The sequence below is a fragment of the Theobroma cacao genome, chromosome 7 (assembly GCF_053813885.1).
Source record: "Theobroma cacao isolate CCN51 chromosome 7, ASM5381388v1, whole genome shotgun sequence".
Taxonomy (NCBI): domain Eukaryota; kingdom Viridiplantae; phylum Streptophyta; class Magnoliopsida; order Malvales; family Malvaceae; genus Theobroma; species Theobroma cacao.
In genome coordinates this window covers 34,561,860-34,584,074 of record NC_142645.1, presented here as the reverse complement: position 1 = coordinate 34,584,074, position 22,215 = coordinate 34,561,860, and the positions used below count along the sequence as shown (strand labels likewise).

General features: G+C 35.9%; 1 non-coding gene across 1 annotated transcript; it reads right to left on the bottom strand.

The window, feature by feature from the left end:
• Positions 1-4,314: 4,314 nt before the first annotated feature.
• On the bottom strand, positions 4,315-4,421 carry LOC148761826 (small nucleolar RNA R71). Its single transcript, XR_016027654.1, has one exon. It is a non-coding gene; the product is annotated as a small nucleolar RNA R71 (small nucleolar RNA).
• Between the last annotated feature and the right edge of the window lie 17,794 nt (positions 4,422-22,215).

The following is a 22,215-nucleotide window of genomic DNA, read 5'->3' as shown; positions in this document are numbered from 1 at the left end:
AACTTGTTTAAGTTGGAATGCATGTACTTTTAATTGCTTAAATTAATGAACAAAATGGTAGCTTTATATGTTTTGTCTTAATTAAAGACAAGAGTTATTTTATTTAAACAATAAAATATGTTGTCTTAATTAAGACACGTGTTGTCTTAATGTAGACAAGGTACATATGTTGTATTAATTAAAGACAAGAGTTGTCTTAATTTAAACAAGGATATATGTGTTGTAATTTTTAATTTTTTTCTAATATGGACATTAATGTGGCTTATATTTATATTTATTTATAAATATGGATGAATGATATGAGATATTGTTTGATTGATAACATGTCATCTAGAATAAGTGCCAACCTTTTAAGGATTGCCATGCATGCATTATATATTTTAGTTTAAAAGAGTTTTATTCTATTATATACATAATGAATGTAGGAAATTAAATTGCATCTAGACAAGATGGTAATATAGACTTAATTATACACTAAAGTATTTAGTTGAAGTCATAACCAAGCCCGTAATTTGACTTAAGATATTCTAAATATGCATCTTGAAAATCCGTTAAAAAGTCACTAAAAACCCTAAGTATAAAAATATTGAGCAGGAGAGGACACTAGTAAACCTAGAGTTCGCGGTCTCCATTGTTGGCCACTTGGCGTGTAAAACATGTCACTCCTTAAAGGTGGGCATGAATCCAGATCATTATGGACTTAGTTTTCGGAAGGATTAATCGTTTTTTGTGAATTATGAGATGACACATCCCATAAAGGCTCACTAAGTAAAAAGCTTCAAAGAATGAAGCAATGGTTGTTACATTTAATGTGAATTTACTATTAACCTGCCTACAGTGGCTTTATTAGTAAACTTTTTGGACCAAATAAAGGCCTTCCTTAACCATGTTAATTATGAAGATATTAGGTAGCATAGTTGACTGGAAGAATCCCAGTTCGTTTGGTAGTAAATTCTCATAGCCCACAATTAGTCAATTTATTACAAAAAAGTGAATGACTGTTGAACTAATAATATAATTTAAAAGGTTTTATATATTATCATCATGCATATATCACACCCATTTTGTGGTGAGGGGTGGGCTAGCTAGACGACAGGGGACTGAGGCTCGAGAAGAGGCGAACCAACTCGAGGATGGGCGAGCAACAAGGGCTGACACTATGATTTGGTGCTAAGATAGCACTATGGCTCGAAGACAGCACCCAAGAGTAGATGAGGCGTGTAGGCAAGCAAGTAGACTAGGCACGTAGGTTAGCAGGAAAAGGGCACGTAGCACAGTAGGTAGAGTGACATGAAACTGGGGTGCGTGGACTGCCCATGTAGTTTGTCTGATGCGCGGGAACCACTGACCAACTAGGAGCCTGCGGGGTAATCGCTTCCTACCATTGGGAATAGTGGCTAAGGCATGTTAAGAAGGTCCAATAGGGTTCAAAATAGCTCATAACCGTTAGAAATGGCCATGTAACGACTCCAAGGGGTCTAAGGCTTATGAATACCCCTTAAGCCCCCTCATTGGAGCCTAATGACTTATGTACTTGAATTCTACGAAATAAAAGCTATCTCTTTGTTCCCTAAGCTCTCTCTTCTTGCTTGTGCTTGCCTTAAATGATCCTAATTTATGCTAATTAAGTAGACTGCTAGCCTTTCTAAGAGCCCTTGAGTAAGGCAAAGGTTAGGCTGCACGGGTCAAGAGGAAACCCTTGTGACACTTGGGATCAGAGTGGCAATAGCAAACACAAGATTTGAAGTGGGAACCAAGGGTGTTACTTCCACCCCTGATACGAGATAGGCACATTCTGGTAGGATGAAGAGAAAGTCCTTGTTGAGAGACCTCTTCACAGTGGTAGAGTCTAGGTTGACATGGTAAGAGGAGGGTGTGGTAGAGCTGGCTGATCGTTGCGAGGCTGGCGGGCTCAAATGGACGGGTTTGAGGAGCAGATGTCTGAGCTACAAGAGGAGCTGCAGATAACCCTTAACGAGACCCTCGAGGCATTAACCCAACGTGATGCTAGATGAGAGGTTGAGGCCAAGTAGCTAAGGCACAACATGAGCGAGCTTGGACGAGAGCTCTAAGCATGCAAAGCACTCCTTGGGGGAGGGCTACTGGCTATGCAACCGGCTAGCAAGGTGGAAGTCCCCAAATCAGAAAAGTTTAAGGGCTAGTGGAGTGCCCAGGTGATAACTCTATGATATAGAGTTATTTGAGCTTAATTTGATAATAATTTAGCTTAGTTCTTGTAGTAATGCATAGAAATTAGTAGGTTTTATTTATATATTTTAAATTAGTTATTTTAGGTGAGTCAATCTAATCATGGTTAATTTTATGCTTAATTTGGTGTTAATATGATTAAGATAGGTTGTTATTGATTTACTTGTACTTTTGTAGTTGTTTGAAAGAAGAATTTTAATGGAAGAAGGAGAGCAATTTTGAGGTGTAGACTTTTAATGTACATGTTTTGGTATTTTGGCCATAACTTTCTCTACAAAACTCCAAATGAAGCGATTCTTAGACTATTGGAAAGATAAGAGAAAGAACTACAAGTTTTGTGTTTATTACTTTAACCAGTTCGGTATGTAGAATGGTCAAAAATCTTATTGAAATTGACATACTGCAACAATCCAAAAGCAATTACGATTTCTGTTAATTAATTTGGCAAGGCTGCGACTTACATAGTTTGATAAGGAAATCCTAGTTCGAATTGACTTCTATCTTCACCCAACTTGGCCTAACTTCAAAGCCTATAAAAGCAACCTTTCGGAGGACTTAAGGAAGAGTAGAAAAACCAGATTAACAATTGAGAGTCAAGCTACAGAGTCATTGAAGGAATTTGAAGAATTCAAGGAGATTTGGAGATCAAGAATACATTCCTTGGTTTTTTCTATCTTTTTGTTATTCTTTTATTCTTTTGGTTTTAATGTTTATATTTTATTCGATGATGATGTATGACTTGATGGGGAACTACATATTTAATCTAAGATTATGATTGAACTCAATATATAGTCTGAATTATTTATCTCTCTTTTGCTTATGTTTGATAGATTTAAGTTGTTTATTTTATTTTATTCTTAATACTTCTAGTTGACTGGCCACCAATTAGATTGAATTGAAAATTTAGGTTAAACCTTGACAAAGGAGATTTAGGTAGACCTTGAATAAAATAGCGTATGATCAAATACACTTAGTTAATTAGGTGATTTGATTTGCATATGGGGTAGATATGCACCTATAAGCCATACGTAGCCAGGGTTAGAGCACAAACTTCATGAATCTTTCTTCACTATAATTTGCGTAGATATATAGTAAATTAATTGGAAAAGGTATTTTTTTAAGAAACTCGACAGAGACTTGTAAATAATTTAGGACTTTAGGTTTGCAACTTAATCTATTAAACTGAGTTAAGAGAGAGAGACAATAATCAGATGAAGTATTGAGGGATATCATAGTCTTAGGTCTGTTAATCATTAGAAGTAAATTTGCTAATAGAATTTAGATTAGTTTTAGTTTTAGTTAATAGTTTATTAATTTAAATTTTTCCTTTTTAATTTTAATTGTTTAGATAAAATTAAGGTGTGTTAATTTTAGTAGTTAACAATAAGGATTAATTCAATTCTCTGTGGGATCAACACTCTACTTATATCTATATTATCTTTACGATACGTACACTTGCCTGGGTCAAAAATTGAACAACAAGTTTTTGGCGCCGTTGCTGGAGAATTGATTTTTAATTCTTTCTTGTTAATATTAATACCAAGCATTCTTAATTTTAATCTAGACTTTTCTTTTTTTAATTTTACAGATAATTTTGGTCGTTGTATGTGAAAAGCCCGAAATTTGGAAATTGTTCCGTTTGATCCAGAAATCGAAAAAACTTTTCATAGACTTCGGAGGAAAAATAATAAAATTTTTACTCCAAGTAAAACAATGGCTGATCAACAAGAGGAAAAGACCAAGCCTTTGAGGGATTATGCAGTCCCATAAGTACAAAATCTCCACTCTAGTATCCGAAGACCTTTTATTCAAGCCAACGATTTTGAAATTAAGCCATCAATTATTCAGATGATTCAGACTGCTGTTCAGTTTGAGGGTTTGCCTAATGATGATTCGAATGCTCATATTATAAATTTCCTAAAAATTTGCGATACATTCAAGGCTAATGGTGTTATTGATAATGTCATATGATTAAGGCTTTTCTCTTTTTCATTGAGAGATAAAGCAAAGAGTTGGTTAAATTCGTTTCCTACTGGTTCCATTAATACTTGGGATGATTTGGCTAAAAAATTCTTAGCAAAATTCTTTCCACTTGTAAAGTCAGCAAAAATGCGGAATGATATTACTTCTTTCATGCAATTTGATTCTGAATCACTATATGAGGCTTGGGAAAGGTATAAGGATTTGATGAGAAGATGTCCTCACCATGGATTACCTAAGTGGCTGCAAGTTCAGACTTTTTATAATGGTTTGCTTGGACCTTTTAGAACTACCATTGATACTGCCGCTGGAGGTGCACTTATGAGTAAATCCATTGAGGTGGCTTATGATTTGCTCGAAGAAATAGCTTCTAATAATTATTAATGGCCATCTAAAAGATTGGGTACAAGAAAAATTGTTAGAATTCATGAATTAGATGTGATAAACACTATTTCTACACAATTGGCCTCTATCGCAAAGAAAATAGATAAACTGAGTGTTAATGCTATTCAAAACTCCTTTATGACATGTGAATTTTGTGGGGAAGGACATTCCAATGACAATTGTCCTATCTATTCTAAGTCTTGTCAATTTGTTTGAAATATGCAACAGAACAATCCCTATTCCAACACTTATAATCCTGGTTGGAGGAATCATCCTAATTTTTCATGGAATAACAACCAAGGGTTCTCATCAATGGCTAAGTCAAACTTTCCCCCTAGATTTCCATCTAGAAGCCTTATGCCAGAACAAAAGCCTTCAATGGAGGATATTTTCATGCAATTCATGACAAAAACTGATGCATTTATGATAAGGACTGATGCCTCCATTCAAAATCAAGCAGCTTCAATTAGAAATCTTGAGATACAAGTAGGCCAACTTGCCAGTGCTTTAAATACTATACCTCAAGGTACCTTACCAAGTGATATTGAACCCAACCTAAGAAGAAAAGGTAAGGAACATTGCATGGCAATCACTCTTCGCAATGGAAAAGAGATACGTAAAAAGGTAAGTAATCAAGCACTAAATCCTGATATTTCAATTCAATTTGATGATAAAGAAATTAAAAAAGATGCTGAAAAAGAAATTGTGGTTGAAAAATCTGCTGAAAATTCAAAAGAAAAATCACAATCTACCCCCACACCTCCATTACCTTTTCCTTAACGTTTTCAAAAGCAAAAACTTGACAAACAATTCCAAAGATTTCTTGACGTATTTAAAAACTGCATATTAATATTCCTTTTGCTGAAGCTTTAGAACAAATGCCAAGTTATCTTAAATTCTTGAAAAACATCTTGACCAAAAAGAGGAAATTGGAAGAGTTTGAGACAGTAGCACTTACTAAGGAGTGCAGTGTTATAATCCAGAATAAGCTTCCACCAAAGCTTAAAGATCCAGGGAGTTTTTCTATTCCATGCACTATTGGTAGTTTTAAAATTTCTAAAGCTTTATGAGATTTAGGTGCTAGTGTTTCAATAATGTCTTTATCTATTGCCAGGAAACTTGGATTTCAAGAGATACAACCTACTACAGTTACCTTGCAATTAGCAGATAGAACAATTAGGCACCCAGTTGAGATTATAAAGGATGTTTTGCTTAAAATTGGACATTTATACATTCCGATAGACTTCATTGTACTCAAGATTGAAGATGATGTTGAAATTCCTCTTATTTTGGGAAGACCATTCTTAGTTACAACTGGAGCACTTATTGATGTGAAGAATGGCAAAATAACTTTTAGAGTTAGAGAGGAGGAAGTGGTATTTAATTTATTTAATGCAACTCAGTATCCCTATACAGATAGTTGCTATAAAGTGGATTTAGTCAATAAGGGTAAAGGTAAGCCTATTCCACCACCTTCAACAGAGCAGGTGCCAATTCTTGAGACAAAACCACCACCACTTTCTAGCTATCTTGATTTTGTGGTTGGACAACGAGTAGTACTTTCTAATTCACAACTCCATCTTTTGCCATGGAATCTTAGACCATATTACGGAACCAAGTTTAAGGTAAAAAAATTCATCCTTATGATGTTATCAAGATTTATAGTGGACTTATCGAAGCAGTCAAGGTCAATAAAGAAAATCTTGAGCCGTATAAAGTAATGTAGAAGGGGATTCCATAGTCAAGCTAGTGAGTATAAAGAAGCACTTCTTGCGAGGCAACCCAATGCATTCTAACTTACTTTCTCATAGATTTTTATTTATTTATTTAATTATTAAATTATTAACACTTTTTTTTTTATTTTGTGCAGGTCCATAAAAAAATTTTTAAAAAAAAATTTTCAAAAAAAATTTCAAAAAAAAATTAAAAAAAAGGGTAAGCCGCGACTTCACGGGGGGTAAAGGACGGGAGCCGTGGCTCACCAAGCTTAGAGCAGCGGTTCCACACCAAAAAAAATTAAAAAAAAGGTGATAAGCCGCGACTTTCTGGACACCAACAACGTAAGCCGCGGCTCACCAAGCTCGGAGCCCTGGCTCACTTTTTTTTAAATAAAACCCCATGAGCAGGCCCCCCTCCCCTTTAAATGGAATGCTAATTGGCAGCCCAATTCCCCCACGTTTGTCCTCGCCCACTACCCACTACCCTCAAATGGGTTGCCAACATTGGGTAGCCCACTAACCCAACCCAATTATTTATTTATTTATTTGGACTAACCCATTCACCCATTACCTAACCAAAAATTTTTTTTATTTATTTTCTTTTCAGATATTTTTATTTATTATTTATTATTTATTTCTCTACATTAATTAATTAATTATTTTTTTTGCAATAAAAAAATCCTCCAAGTGGTAATGAAGATGATAACAATAAAAAGGAGAATTAGAGCTTCTAAAAAATTCATCCAATTATCAGGGGAGTATTTTTTACTTTTCTTTTATTTTTTCTAACATTGAGGACAATGTTTAGTTTAAGTTTGGGGGGGTGAATTTATTTTATGATGGTGAATATTTTGTGAAGTTTTAGATTTAATTTTATGTACATGTTTATCTAGATTTATAAATAATTTAGGATTAGTTGGCAAAAGAATTTAATTTTTGTTGAATTTTAGGAATCTAAAGTAAAGTTGTGCAATTTTTTTCAATGATTTTTTTTATCCAATGATGATAACTAGTTGTCTTAAATTCTTAACTTTTGGTGAATAAGGTTTTTGTTTGGATTCATGCTAAATTTTTTTGTTAAGTATCATTGTTAGGATGTGATTTCCACAATCTTTAGCACTATATCTTTTACTTTGAATTATTTTGAATATCTAGAGAAGGTTTATATTGATATGAATTTTAGATTATGTCATGAATTCTAGAATTTATTTGATTTTCTCTCGAGGTGAAATCCTAGGCAATACTTAGTTAGGGAGATGATCTAGGCCATCTTTGGACCGTTTTAGCCTAAAAAGCCAACCTTGTGAAATTTTTATCCCTAGTATATCCCTTTTGAGCCTAATTTCCCTTTTCTTTATTTAACTATATAATAATTGAGCTTAGCCTTAAAATTAATTTTCCAATTTTGCAACCCTCACTCTTAAGCATGTATATTGTTTTAGGGAATATAAATTGAGCTAAATGTTGAAAAAGGTGGAAGGGTGACAATGATGTGAAAAAAAAAAAAAGATAAAGAAGAAAAAAAAAGTTCAAAATATGAAAAATAACCCCACTACCTACAATACAAAGCAAATAAGTTTGGGGGTGTAAAATTATGAAAAAAAAATGTGTTGAATGAAAGAAAAATTCAAATGTGGAAGAAAAGGTGTACTAGGAGAAGGAAAATAGAGCTCTATATATAAGTCCTAAAATAATTATGTGCTTAGGGTGATTTGAGCCGCACTAATATCTTTTATCATACCTTGACCCTAGCCATACATTACAAGGTTTATAAAGTCCTATTGATCCCTAGCTTTGTATTGGTCTACATTAGTGGAGAGAGAGATTAAAAGTAAACCTATGGGAATGTAGTATTAATTTGAAATTTGTGTTGACATAAACTCATCCGGATGTCATGATATTCTTGGTAAAAGATTTCACACACACACGAAAATCCAATCAAGAATGTGCTTGCATTGAAATTGAAACATGAATCTGAATGAGACTTTTATTTTTCCTGAGGTTAATGATTGATAGATATACTTTTGAGGAAATTATAAAGAATTATTGAATTGGTGCACTTTATCTCTAATAGTAGTAGTAATAGTAGTAGTAGTAGTAGGAGTAATTATATTTATTTTATTTTTCTTTAACTGAATTTGATTTTCGTAAGTTAGGTTCTTTTCTATGTTTTGCTTGAGAACTAGCAAAATCTTAAGTTTGGGGTTGTGATAACTCTATGATATAGAGTTATTTGAGCTTAATTTTGATAATAATTTACTTAGTTCTTGTAGTAATGCATAGAAATTAGTAGGTTTTATTTAATTATTTTAAATTAGTTATTTTAGGTGAGTCAATCTAATCATGGTTAATTTTATGCTTAATTTGATGTTAATATGATTAAGATAGGTTGTTATTGATTTACTTGTGCTTTTGTAGGTGTTTGAAAGAAGAATTTTAATGGAAGAATGAGAGCAATTTCGAGGTGCAGACTTCTGATGTACATGTTTTGGTAGTTTGGCCATAACTTTCTCTACAAAACTCCAAATGAAGCTATTCTTGGACCATTGAAAAGCTAAGAGAAATATATACAATGTTTATGTTTACCACTTTACCCAGTTCGGCATGTAGAATGGTCAAAAATCTTATCAAATTTGACGCACTGTACCAATCCTAGAGCAATTACGATTTCTGTTAATTAATTTGGTAAAGCTGTGACTTACATAGTCTGATAAGGAAATCTTAGTTCGAATTGACTTCTTTCTTCACCCAACTTGGCTTAACTTCAAAGCCTATAAAAATAACCTTTCGGAGGACTTAAGGAAGAGAAGAAACACAAGATTAACAGTTGAGAGTCAAGCTACATAGTCATTGAAGGAATTTGAAGAATTCAAGGAGATTTGGAGATCAAGAATACATTTCTTGGTTTTTTCTATCTTTTTGTTATTCTTTTTAATCTAAGATTATGATTGAACTCAATATATAGTCTAAATTATTTATCTCTCTTTTGCTTATGTTTGATAGATTTAAGTTGTTTATTTTATTCTATTCTTAATGCTTCTAGTTGACTGGCCACCAATTAGATTGAATTGGAAACCTAGGTTAAACCTTGACAAAGGCGATTTAGGTTGACATTGAATAACATAATGTATGATCGAATACACTTAGTTAATTAGGTGATTTGATTTGCATATAGGGTAGACATGCACCTGTAAGCTATACGTAACCAAGGTTAGAGCACAAACTTAATGAATCTTTCTTCAATATAATTTGCATAGATATATAATAAATTAATTGGGAAAGGTATTTTTATAAGAAACTCGATAGAGATTTGTAAATAATTTAAGACTCTAGGTTAGTAACTTAATCCATTAAACCGAGTTAAGAGAGAGAGACAATAATCAGATGAAGTATTGAGGGATATCATAGTATTAGGTCTGTTAATCATTAGAAGTAAATTTGCTAATAGAATTTAGATTAGTTTTAGTTTTAGTTAATAGTTTATTAATTTAAATTTTTCCTTTTTAATTTTAATTGTTAAATAAAATTAAGGTGTGTTATGCAATTCTCTGTGGGATCAACACTCTACTCATATCTATATTATCTTTACGATACGTACACTTGCGTGGGTAGAAAATTGAACAACACCAGGACATTGACAACTCTCTATGGGGGATGGAGCTATACTTTCAGGCCACTAACATTGTCGATGACGGTAAGAAAATTAACACGGCATCTATGTTTCTTACTGACTTGGCATGTTTGTGGTGGCATAAAAAGTGTGGCGAGAGGCATGGTGGAGCTGCCATTTCGACATGGGCTGACTTTGTGTGGAAGCTAAAGGCTCAGTTCTATCTGGAGTATGCCCAAGACGAGGTGCACGAAAAATTGAGGCATTAGACGCAGCGGACTGGAGTTTAGGAGTACATTAAGGAGTTCACCTAACTGATGCTGCAAATCAGCGACCTAAGCGAACGGGAAGCTCTATTATGTTTCCTTGATAGGCTGATATCATAGGCAAAGCAAGAGCTTCAGCGTCGTGGGGTCCAGGACATCACTGCTGCAATGGCCGAGGCAAAATCCTTGATCGAGTTTCAAAAATTGAAAGCTGAGAAGGATGCAGAGAAAGGCAAGGCCAAGACTCAGGCCAGTGCCAAATATCTGTCGAGGGGCACTACTGGTAGGTAGACTAGTACACGGGGTACTGACCAAGGTAGGCGAGTTGCTTCTTGTGTTACAGACCACAAATGGTTTGGGACTGTCCCAAGAGAAGCAAGCTTTTTTCCATCACAAGGGAGGACAGTGATGGGTAGTAACGAGGTGACACTTTGAGGTTGGGAACCATAATGTTGGCTGCACTGCAACAACACAAGCCAAGCCACAACAATGGCTTAATGTTTGCAAACATCATGATGGCGGGCAAGAAACTGAATGCCTTGGTTGACACGGGGGTGAGTGACCTATTTGCCTCTGTCGAGATAACAAAGATGCTTGGGTTGGACGCCAAGGTAAAGGCCTCGCATATCAAAACCGTCATCAGCAAGGAAGTCCCCACCATAGGCAATGCAAGCAATGTGAGCGTGCAACTAGGTGAATGGGTAGGTAAGGAATCCATTGAGGTTATTCCTCTTGATGATTATGATTTCATCATTGGTTTGGATTTCCTTGACTGCGTTAATGCCATGGTTGTACATTTCTCAAATTGCATTATTATACTAGACCCCTAAGGGCAATATGTGTTGCTAATAAGGCACTAACAGCAATCCGCGACCAAGACACTGAGTGCCATACAACTTACGGATGGTGTGCACAGAGGTAAAGAGACCTATATCGCCACACTACCCCTAAATGAAGGTGAGCTGGACGAGGTGGCACCCGTGCCAAGCAAGGTGTGGGCATGCTAGACGAGTATGTGGATGTGATGCTAGCCAAGCTGCTAAGCTGCTTGCTACCCGAGCAAGAAGTGGACCATAAGATAGAGCTTGTTAAGGGTACGTAGCCACTCGCACTTGCACTTTACCACATGGCACCCCCAGAGTTAGTAGAATTACATCGGTAGCTCACGGAGTTGATTAAGGCAAGCTTTTTTTGGCCAAGCCAAGCACCCTATGGTGCGCTTGTCCTCTTTTAGCAGAAGCATGATGGATCGTTATGCTTGTGTATCGACTATTGGGCACTAAACAAGCTAACCATCAGAAATTGCTATCCGATCCCCAACATTTTTGAGCTGTTCGACTAGCTAGGCAAGGCCAAAGTCTTATCCAAACTAGACTTGCGATCTGGGTACTACCATGTGAGGATAGTCGAAGGTGACTAAGGGAAGATTGCCTGCGTGACATGCTATGGCAGCTTTGAGTTCCTAGTGATGCCTTTTGACTTCACGAATGCCCTTGTGATGTTTTGCACCCTGATAAACAAGGTACTATCTTCGTTCCTTAACAAGTTTGTGGTGGTCTATGTTGACGACATTATTGTCTATAATAAGACCATGGTAGAGCACATTGAGCACCTACGAGTTGTGTTTGAGCACTTGTGACAGCAGCAGCTCTGTGTCAAGTGAGAAAAATGCTCTTTTGCCTAATCAGAGAGTTTATTCCTAAGCCACATCATTGGGAGAGGCCAAATTTGGGTGGATGGGGCCAAGGTCCGAGCTATCGATGAGTGGGAGTAGCTCAGTAGGGTGAACCGAGCTAAGGAATTTTCTAAGGCTTATGAATTACTATCGCAAGTTTGAGCGCAGCTACTCCAACATCGTGGCACCCCTGACCTACTTGCTGCGTAAGGACCGAGCATGACGTTGGAATCTAGATTGCGAGTGGGCATTCCAACGATAGAAATAGGCCATGATTGAGGAGCTTGTGCTACGACTGCCTGATTCGAGTGTGCCATATGAGGTACACACTGATGCCTCGGACTACACCATAGGAGCGGTCTTGATGCAGCAAGGCCATTCGGTGGCCTACCAGAGTTGGAAGCTCAACGACACCGAGTGGAGCTACATGGCCTAGGAAAAAAAGATGACGGTAGTAGTGCATTGCCTAAGGGTGTGGTGGCACTATTTATTGGGACACAGTTTGTGGTGAAGATCGACAATGTGGCAAACAACTTCTTCTAGACCCAAAAGAAGCTCACTCCTAAGCAAGCTAGATGGCAAGTCTACTTGGCCAAGTTCGATTTCACTATGGAATATGAGCCGGGCACAGCTAACCGAGTTGCAGACACATTGAGTTGCAAGGTATAATTAATAGCCATCAGCCAAGGGCAAGATGAAATGCTGGCCAAGATTCGTGCAGGGCTTACAAGAGGTGCCATTGCCCAAGCCATCATCCAGTGGGTCAAAGAAGGCAAGAAGCGATAGTTCTAGATAGATGGGTACTTGCTCATGATCAGAGGAAACTAGATCTATGTGCCAAGGTCTGAGGGGCTATGCAAGGAGATTATGTGATAACACCATGATTCCTTATGGGCAAGGCATCTAGGAGTAGAAAAGAAGAAAGCATTGATAGCGGCACTCCACTACTAACCCAAGCTGACTGAGTATGTAGAGCCCTACGTGTGAACATGCTTAGTCTGTCAACAGGACAAGGGAGAGCAGCAACAACTGACAAGCTTGCTCGAGCCCTTGGAGTTGCCAGACCAACCGTGACAATCCGTATCCTTAGATTTTATTACTAACCTACCTACAACTAACAGTTATGGTGCTATTATGGTTGTGGTGGATAGGTTCAATAAATATGGGACTTTTGTGCTGGTCAGTAGGGAATGCCCAACTGAGGAGGCAACCCAAGCATTCATGGCCCATATAGTGAAGTTATGGGGTGTGCTGGAGAGCTTGGTGAGCGATCGAGATGGGAGATTCATGGGCAAATTTTGGATCAAGCTATTCAAGCTGCTAGGGTCCAAGCTCCATTTCTCGACCAACCTATACCCCCAAATGAACGACCAGACAGAACAGATGAATCATCTGCTGGAGATATACTTGTGGTACTTCATTTGTAACACTCAGTAAGACTGGGAAAAACTATTAAACATCGCCCAATTTAGCTACAACATGCAACAACGAGAGTTGACAGGGAAGAGTTCTTTTGAGCTGATAACGGGGTAGCAGCCTATGAACCTAGAGGCCCTAGTCTGTTGCTATATGTGGCCAACACCGGCAACCTTCAAATATGCCAAGGATTGGCATGAGTAGAGAGACTTAGCCAGGGTAAGCCTTGAGCGTGCCACTCGAAAGTACAAAAAGTGGGTAGATAAGCACAGGAGGGATGTGAGCTTTGATGTGGAGGACTTGGTGCTAGTGAAACTCCACCTGATTTTGTGCACCAAAAGCTACACAAAGGGTTGACCAGGAGGTATGAAGGCCCCTTCCACATTGAGAAGAAGGTTGACTGCATAGCCTACAAGTTAGAGATGCCACCCGATCCTAAGGTCCATTCTGTTTTCCATGTCAGCATGCTGAAGCAATGCCACTTCGACCTAAACAACCTGAGTAAATGCTAGAGCCAAAGGCATTTTATGGGGTAGAAGGTCTAATACAACTAAGATATCGAACAGATCTTAGTCGAGAGGGTCTTGAGGAGGAGGAACCACTGATCGCAACACTAGTACCTAGTCTAGTGGAAAGGACGACGAGCGAGTGAGACTACTTGGGAGCTTGCCCAAGCATTGTGGCAGTTTGAGAACTTGGTGGAGTAACTCCATTCCTAGTAGGCAATAAGGGCGTTGCTAGCATAGTTAGGGGAAAATGTCATGCCTATTTTGTGGTAAGGAGTGAGCTAGCTTCATGGCAGGGGATTAAGGCTCGATAGCAGGTGAGCCACCTCGAGGATGGGTGAGCAACATGGGTTGAGACTCTTATTCGATGCCAATACAGCACTATGGCTCGAAAATAGCACCTGGGAGCAAACGAGGTGAGCGAGCCAATAAGAAAAGGGTGTGTAGCACATGAGGTAGACTGGCACAAAATTAGAGGGCACGGACTGCCCAAGTAGTATTTTTGATGCATTAGAACCATTGGCCAGCTTGGGGCCTGCGGGGTAGTCATTGTTTACCATTGGGAATAGTGGCTAGGGTGCGTCAAGAGGGTCTAATAGGGCTCAAAACAACTCCTAGCTGCTAGGAATGGCCTTGTAACTGCTTCAAGGGGTCTAAGGCTTATAAATACCCTTTGAAACCCCTCATTGGAGCCTAATGACTTATGTACTTGAATTCTATGAAATAAAAGCTCTTTCTTTGTTCCCTAAGCTCTCTCTTCTTGCTTGTGCTTGCTTTAAACGATTCTAATTTGCTTTAATTAAGTAGGCTGCTAGCCTTTCTAAGAGCCTTTGAGAAAGGCAAAGGTTAGGTAGCACGGGTCAAGAGAAAACCCCCGTGACACATACATGCACTATGAAATGTTCAAAGTCCATATATGTATATATAACTAGTATGCTTACATAATTTCAAATGTACTTTAAGAAACATATCTATATCACAAACATGAATCCACTTTCAATTTTGCTGAACAAATATACTTTGAATGGTGATAACTATACTTAATGGAGAAGAAACCTCAATATCATCCTTAATTGTGACAAGATCACATAGGTTATTTCTAAATAAAAAAAACATGGGTTGTTTATGAGTAGGAGCTTGAAGCACTAACTGCCCAATCAACTCCACAAGATATTGAATATAATAAGAAATGGCATGATGCAAATGAGCTAGGTAAGTGCTATATATTGGCCTCTATGAATAGTATATTGCAAAAACAGCATAAAGGCATGGATAGTGCTACTGACATAATGTTGTACCTACATAAGATGTTTGGTAAAACAATAAAGTCTGCTAAGGTAAAAGTAATCAATGCTTTTAATGTCACGACTCGGAACTCCCATCGAGCTCGTGACAACCGCCGCGATGTCCCGATAGACATTCATTACTCGAAATGCCAATCGAAACCTCACAAGGCTTAACATCAATTTTCTCGCTTCCCCTGTGAGTATTAGTTACTAAAATCATGTTTTAAAGTGATATGAACCAATTTGAATTCAAAAACAGTCAAAGAGAAATTTCAACTACGCAGGGGTATTTTGGTTATTTTTCTCAAAAATTTTGAAACCAGCTAAAAGTGTAGTATGAGAGTGGAAAACACATATTTCATAATCAAAAATAAGTTTAGATGTCTAAAACATTCATTTAAAGTGAAATTATAACTATTTGAATATAATAAAAATATTCAATAAAATATTCTATTTTCTTATAAAACAATATTTATAGAGTTACCGGTAAATAATTTTTGTAGCGTAAAAGCTAAATAAATTCGTACATACTATAATACAGATAACCAAAGTATAAATTTTAATTTACAGTGACACGTGGGCTTACAAACGACCAAAAGTATCAAAAGCGATAAACCTACAGTTTCTGAGGATACAAGTCCAACTGTAGCCCTCAACGAAATGAGCTATCTACCGACTATCTTGAGCCTGAAAGGGGTGGAAAAGAGGGTGATGAGATTATATAATCCCAGTGAGTAAACAAATACCATCTAAAATATCTAAAGCTGAGTAAATGGAGACAGATAAAATAAATTAGCATAAAAATGATTCTCAGCATTTCGAACTCATTTTAATAAGATAAAATAGATTCATTTCACCAAAATAAACAACGAGGCTTATGATTTCCTGAAAAGTTTGGCTCATGCCAAAATCATTATCATACTCAAGTATCAGGGATACCTTGATCGAGGACTATCCTAACCGAGTCTGCCAAGGCTATTAAAAAGTTATGTACGCATTAATCATGTTTTTATTTTGAAAACATAGCCGTTTCTTGGCGTTGGCTGAGTGCACCCTCATGTGGTAGTTTGCGTGAAGTGAACTCTAAAGTGTTAACCTCAGGAGTTATCCATCCACGTCTCTCATACTGAGGTAAGAATATAATAGGGCTACCATTCCCCTCTAATAGGCTGGTCCACGGAACCCGTCCACTGCAGTGACCAATATATAACCCACCAATTCAATAAAATTTGCAATAGCATGACATGGCAATTATTTTATTTTACAGCCTCTCAAGGCAAATCAACAGTTCATACATTTTCAGCCCATTTACCAAATCCAACCACTCATGCCTACATTATCATAAGCCATTCAATTCAAACCATAATTTACAACACAACAATTAGTCTCCAATTACTCCATTTTCAAAACCATCATTCAATTTCAAAACAATTTTATAAAATCATTTTATTTAATCACATATTGTTTATAAAACATAAAGATTTACCATTTAAACTCATTTTCCATAAAATTCACAAAAATGAATAAAAACTACTTTAGATAATTAAGACGATAGTAAGGTTACTCACTATTTCGAGAGTCGAATTTCGAGTACTCCGATTCTTGATCCTTGGGTACTATCTCTTTACTTTTGCTAGAATGCTCACTACCTAGACATAATGCACAATAAGCCATTTACTACATTTGTGCTAAATTATTATAAAACCAATTTAGGCTCTATACTAATGCATGAAATGGGGTGTGAAATACTCGAGTAACTATCTAAATACGGTGCTCAATATAATTTCAATTATGTACCTAAATAAAATAGTATTGGCCTAATTCGATCTATCACCCGATTAATTGGCCAATACGTCCAATTCAACTCCAAATAATTCCATTTTTCTCTCAATACTCCAAGTCATCAAACACAAATTAAATAACTTGAAATATGGCAAAATCATCCTCACATTTTCTCTTGGAAAATTCGGCCATGGTGGGTGCATCAACACTATAATTTTTCAAGCTTGATTCTCACACCATAAATCACTAATTCCTAACCAAATCACTTGAAATAAAATCAAAATCATTATCAACACTCTACAAGGAAGATTCGGCCAATGATGAACTCATGAGGAATATGTGAATTTCAAGCTTAATTCTTACACTTAACACCATAAACAACTAAAAACATCCATATATCTTAAAAATCTATCTAAATCATCATCAAATTCTCTCTCCTAGGGTTTGATCAACACACTATCCTTCATGATATCTTGTGATTCAACCATGGAAAATGCAAAAGAATATATGGGAAAGGTAGATCACAAGTCAAAATCAATAAATTTTACCTTTGATTGCTTGATTATTTGAAATCCACCAATTTTCTCTTGAATTTTCACCCTAGGGTTCTTGTTCTTTCTTTTCTTCCTTTGGCCGGCCATAATGAAGAGAAATAGGCTGATTTTGTGCTAATTTATAAGGAAAATAATAAATAAATAAAGCTTGACACTTGTCACCTTACCATTGGTCCATTTTTAAATTCTTAACTGTTAAGCTTTCTTTCTCCATCACATAAAATCCTTCAATTATCCATGATAATAATGGGTGAAATTCCATGTGCTGGACAAGTGTTGGGTGGTGTAAAATTACAATTTTGCCCCTGGGGTGGCAAAATCACTATTTTACCCCTATGATCAGAAAAATGCCGAAATTAAAATTTTTTACTTCTCAAACTCAAATTATACTCCAAATGATTAATCTTAGTCAAAAATTTCATGCAACACTCACATCTTAACCTCGGGTGGCAAAATGACCATTTTGCCCCTAATTCATGAAAATTCCAATTTGACTCCAAATCGGTCCTCGAACTCCGAATCACCATTTTAAGTCATTCTGGGGTTTTAAAATTTTCAATTTCATCTTAAAATCTCTATTTGGACTAGTTCGAGGCTTAATTCAACTTAATTGTACCATTTGGTACATTGTCGTCCTTTAACGATTTTCGAGGTATTCAAGTAAGTAAACATGCATTCTTATGTAGGAATTACATAATAAACATATTGTAGCACCGGACTTGACATTTAAGGACTTCAAGCAGAAACCTAAGAGCCTGTTAAGGATTACATGTTAAAAGTAACCTCTTGCCTCAATGAGGCAAAGACACATGGTGCTTAGATAAATGCTGATACTTAAATATCAATGATCATTCATAGCATGAATTCATCAATTTCATAGTTCAAATTGCATTATGAATTGTACACTAAGGATTACATCCTAAGTGGGCTAATGAATGGTCTCCAAAATATGGAAAAGATTCTTGAATTGAAAAATAAGCTTGAAACACATGTAATTTCCACTTCAAAGCCCAAACCCAAGGGTAAAAAGAAGAAACCTAGGAATAAAAAGAGTGTTAAGGGTTTAGTGAGAGCAAAGAAAAAGCCCATAAAGAAAAAGATTGCTTCAAAAGACAACGCCAAAGGAAAATGTTTCCACTGTGGTGAGAAAGGACATTGGAAGCGAAACTACAAGGTTTACCTTGAAATCTAGAAAAGTAATCAAAATATGGGTTTTCTAAATATATTAGAAGCTAGTTTAATGGTTGATTCTACAGATACATGGATAGTAGATTATGGAGCCACTAACCATGTTTGTAATTCTTTGCAAGGGTTTCAACAAACGAGAAAATTGAGTAAAAGGCAATTTCGGATAAGGATGGCAAATGGCACATTCATTTCAGCATTAGTAGTGGGAGCCATTGTTCTTTAGTTTCTTTATGGTTGTAGCTTAGTTTTGGAACATGTTTATTACATTTTAGAGAGTTATAGAAATTTAATCTCTATTTTTTGTTTCTTGAAGTTTGGATATTTAGTTTACTTTGGTGAAACTCTCACTATTTATTTGAATAAGGATTTTATTCATTTTGGAATTGTTAGATATAATCTTCCTTTCATTGAGCCTATGACTTATTCTACAAATGATGTAGAAGCAATGCAATTTAAAACTAAAAGAGTCAAAGAATCTAACATAAATCAAAATTATCTCTAGCATCTGCATTTAGGTCATATCAATCAACATAGACTCAATAGGCTTATAAAGGATGGTACTCTACTAGAGATGGTTGAGGGTCCTCTGTTAGAATGTGAGTTTTGTATTGACGAAAAAATGACCAAAGAGCTTTTTATGGCAAAAGGTAACATAGTGCCAAATGTTCTAGACTTGGTGCACGCAGATGTATGTGGACTAATGATTGTACAAGCTAGAAGAGGTTATAAATAGTTCATGACCTTTATTGATGACTACTTGAGACATGGCTCTATGCATTTAATGTAAAGAAAAAGTGAATCATTTGAAAAGTTCCTAAAATTCAAAGCCAAAGTTGAAAAGCAACTAAGCAAGCCATTGAAACAACTTCAATTAGATCAAGGTGGTGAGTATTTATCAAATGCATTTTGACAATATCTCACTGACAATGGGATAATTTTCAATTTGTTAGCACCAAGAACACCTCAACATAATGGTGTAGCTGAAAGAAGAAATAAGACTCTTTTATAAATGGTTAGATCAATGATGTCCTATGCTAACCTTCCAATCTTGTTATGGGGATATTGTATGCAAACTACTGAGTATTAGATCAACTTTGCACCATCTAAGGCTGTGCCTAAGACACCAAAGGAGCTGTGGGCAGAGTGTAAATCATTTGTGACCTTGGGGGTGTCTTGCACAGCTTTTCAAACCTAAGTCCATAAAAATGGAACCAAAGACTAAGGTGTGCTTGTTTGTAAGGTATCCATAGGGAGCAAGAGGCTATTACGTCTATAGTCCTCAAGATAAGAAAGTTTTCATTAGTGCGAATGCCACTTTCTGAAAATAAGAGTTTGTGAGAAATCATAAACCTAGAAATAAAATTGTCTAAAAAGAATTGTCTCATCCGTCAAATTTAAGAGTTAATTCTGAAGCTGTCATAACATAGTTTAATTCAAGGATTGAAATAGAAACACAACCTGAACATCAAATAGTGGTGCTTAGACGTAGTAGGAACGTTGTATGACAATTAGAAAGATACATGGGTTTGGGAGAAAACATGATTACACTCTCAAATGAACATGAATCTGACCTTATTACATATAAAGAAGCTATTAATGATGTAGATGTTGTGGAATGGCATAAGGCAATGAAATTTGAGTTGGACTTTATGGATTCCAACAATGTCTGGACTCTAATAGATCCACCTGAAGGGATAAAACCCATAAGATGCAAATGGATTTAGAAGAGAAAAAGAGGAAGTGATAATGAGGTGGAGACCTTCAAGGGTAGACTAGTGGCCAAGGGTTTTACCCAAAGAGAAGGGATTAACTATGAGGAAACTTTCTTGCTAATTACTATGCTTAAATCCATCAGGATCCTTTTGTCTATAGCTACACATCTTAATTATGAGATATGACAAATGGATGTCAAGACCACATTTTTAAATGGGGATTTTAAAGAGTGCATTTATACACCTCAGTAAGAGAGTTTCATTAAAAATGGCAACAAGCATAAGGTTTATGAATTGCATACGTCCATTTATGGACTTAAGTAAACACCTAGGTCTTGGAACATGAGATTTGATACTACTATCAAATTATTTGGTTTTCAACAAAATGTTGACAAACCTCATGTCTATAAAAAGATACAGGATAAAAAAGGTCATTTTCCTAGTTCTTTCTGTTGATAACGTTCTACTCATTGGGAATGTTGTAGGAATGTTGTCAATAGTCAAAGGTTGGCTAAACCAACAATTCAATATGAAGGATTTGCGAAAAGGTAGCTATGTTCTAAGGATTAAACTTATAAAGGACCATAAGAACAAGCATATAGCATTATCCTAAGCATTTTACAATGGCAAGATTTTGGCCAAGTTTGCTATACAAGATTCAAAGAAAGGTTTTATGCCCTTTAGACATGGAATCAAACTTTCCAAAAAAAAGTCACCTAAAACTCCAAAAAAAGTTAAAAACATGAGACAGATTCCATATGCATATGTTGTTGGAAGTCTCATGAATGTTAAGTTATGCTTTAGGCTAAATATCTGTTATACAGTTAGATTCGTTAGTAGATTTCAGTCTAATCAAGCATGAAACACTGGACTGCAGTTAAGTGCATTTTTAAATATATTCGTAGAACAAAGAATTACATGCTTGTATGTTTTGGAAGTGACTTTGTGGCAATAATGTACACTAATTTAGTTTTTTAATCTGATGTTGAATCTAGGAAATCAACATCAAGATCTATTTTCACCTTATGAGGAGGAGCCATAATTTGGAGTGTAAAGAAATCTTGTATTGTAGACTTTATTATGAAGGTAGAGTATTTTGCAACTTGTGAAGCTAAAAAGGAAGCTGTATGGCTACATAAGTTCGTTATCGACCTTCAAGAAATTCCATATGCGGACAAGCCCATTACACTTTATTTTGATAACGGTGAAGTAGTGTCTAACTCAAAAGAATCGTGGAATTATAGAGCAATAAAACATATTGAGAGGATATATCATCTTATTTGACAAATCATACAACATGGAGAAATTCTTGGAAGGAAAATTCTAACAAAGCAGACCCTCGTTGATCCATTCACAAAGACTTAGAAGGTCACTTAGAAGGTCTTAGAATGAGGAATATGTCATACTTGTTATAGGGCAAGTGAAAGATTGTTAGGAATTTGAGAATATGGTGCCCTAGAAAGCAAGTATATTTTCATGTTCAATTCCATTTATTTTATTTGTAATGAAAGTACATTTTGATAATAAGATGAAGAGTTTATTTAAGCAAGTATTTATTATCTAGTTATAAAGGTGCAAAGATTCTAATAAAGAATTAAAGTACATTTGTATGAAGAGGCATACATAAAAGACTTGTATTTTAATAGAATCTAAAATTGTTCACAGTTGAAAAATAAAGCTAGTTATATTATTATGTTAAGATTGTAGCATCCAGATTACTTCCAATAAAAAGAATGTAATTCAGTTCAAGGAAATGATGAGTTTCAAATCATTGAAGTAGTTGACTTTGAGTAATGACATTATAAAGTGAACTGGATTCATGTTAGACCTAAGTTTAAGTTTTGCCATTTCCTTAATCTTAATCTCACACTTATACTTTCACTTATGGTAGAACTGTAATCTTGATGGATAGTAGACTCATATTTTATCT